We start from the raw sequence: 1,803 nt of genomic DNA, 5'->3' as shown, positions 1-1,803 counted from the left end.
TCTCTCTCTCTCTCTCTCTCTCTCTCTCTCTCACACACACACACACACACACAGTCAGTCAATACTCTTCCTCCTAGTTTTACTCCTTTTCTGGCTCCTCTGTCCAAAGCTAGGTTGTTATGTGCCTATTGCAAATCCCCATCATTACATTTCCCTCTAATTGGTGTTTCTTTCTACCAAGTCTTCAGCAGGCTACGGTAAAGACCCTCTCCCAGTAAAGCTTGGGCATTACCTAGGACAGGTGAGGCACAGCCACCCCACCACATACCTGTAGGTGACGTGTGATAGCTGAAAACAGACAAGGTGAGGACAGTGACCCTGACCAAGTGTTTTTACCTGGCAATGTTCTAGGCGAGAACTATTTTGGATATATTGGGTTTTGGAAGCTCTGCCTATGGAAACTTGATGATAGACCCCTGAATATAAAGCACAGTGTTCATTCTTGTTTCTTGCACACTAGCCTGAAGGTCATTACACACAGAGACTGTTGTCAGTGCATTGGAGTGTTGACTGTTGAGCCTGTATCTGTGACACCATGTTGGTGCCATTTCATTTGCAGCTGGCAATGGGAGCACACACCTACAAACTGATACCTCTATTTCCTCAGTAGTTTGGGAGGCAGAGGCAGAGGCAGGGGGAGCAGCTTGGACTACAAAAAGAAAGGCACTGTGTCATAAAACAAACAGAAAGAAAGAATGGAGTAGTTTCTGATTCCGAAGCATCTCAGATTATGCGTGTTCCCCCTTGAGCACTGAGCTGGTGGAGGTGAGAGAGCCATCCTGGCATGCATGTGAGGAGCCCTGTGGCTGCCATGCGCTCTGTGTGATCCTAGATCAGCAAAGAAGGCAGATGAGGGTGGAGGAACAATGTGGAGGAGGTTAGGCAGCCAGTGGTAGTTGCATCATGGTGCAGTTCATTATAATAACCTTGACTTTGATCTAACACTGAAGCCTTTAAGGCATTAGTGCAAAGAAATGCCAGGCTCTGGCTGTGTGCTAAGTAGATCACTCTGGCTGTTGAATAGAAGGCAGCAGGCAGAGAGGCATGGAGATCAGCTATGAGATTATTGCAGAAATCCTGATAGTTGGGGATGGTGGTTTAGATTGGCCGTAAGGAATGAGAGGAGCTAGGATTTACATATATTGCAAGTAGAGCCAGTGGGGTTTTGAAAGATTGGATCTAGTGTATGAGGAAGCACTGGCATCAGAGGTTCCTGTGGGTTTTTATTTCTATTTTTATTTTATTGTATGTGTATGAGTGTTTGGTCTGCATGTATGCCTGTGTACTACATGCATGCTTGGTTGCTTTGGAAGTCAAAAGAGGGGTCCAGATCCCCTGGAACTGGAGTTACAGACAGTTGTGAGCTGCCACATCGATGCTGGGAATCAAACTTGGGTCTGCTAGAAGAGCAGCCAGTGCTTTTAACTGCTTCCATCTCCACAGCCCCCATTATAGGGTATTGGTGTGAACAGTTAGGATAGGATTTCTGGGAAGTGGGGAGGATCGGCAGGGAGCTTTGGAGTCATAAAGTTTCAGAAGCCTGTAGGTTTCCATTTGGAAGTATTGAGAAAGAACACAGGAAGTTGATATACTGCATGTTGAAATCAGGAGTTTAGAGCAGGCTTGAGCTGGAGAAGTGATGAAGAATGCCCAGCAAAGGAAACAGGGAAGCCCAGCCAGTGAGTCAGTGGAAGCATCAACCACTTGACAAGTTTGTACAGCGGGGAGGTGATGGTCCCTGTCTAGTGCTATGCCAGCTGAGTACTGGGACATTGGTTTTTTTTTTTCTTTTTTTTTTTTTTT

The 1,803-nt window shown here is 46.0% G+C and overlaps 1 protein-coding gene across 2 annotated transcripts in view; it reads left to right on the top strand.

Annotated features, from left to right (window-relative positions):
* Window positions 1-1,803, top strand: part of Zbtb40 (zinc finger and BTB domain containing 40) — a 69,997-nt gene that overhangs the window by 28,165 nt on the left and 40,029 nt on the right. The window lies entirely within an intron of this gene.

This window comes from Mus caroli, chromosome 4 (genome assembly GCF_900094665.2).
Source record: "Mus caroli chromosome 4, CAROLI_EIJ_v1.1, whole genome shotgun sequence".
In the NCBI taxonomy this organism is placed as follows: domain Eukaryota; kingdom Metazoa; phylum Chordata; class Mammalia; order Rodentia; family Muridae; genus Mus; species Mus caroli.
Note: the sequence above shows the minus strand (reverse complement) of the source record. Positions and strands in the feature narration are given on the sequence as shown.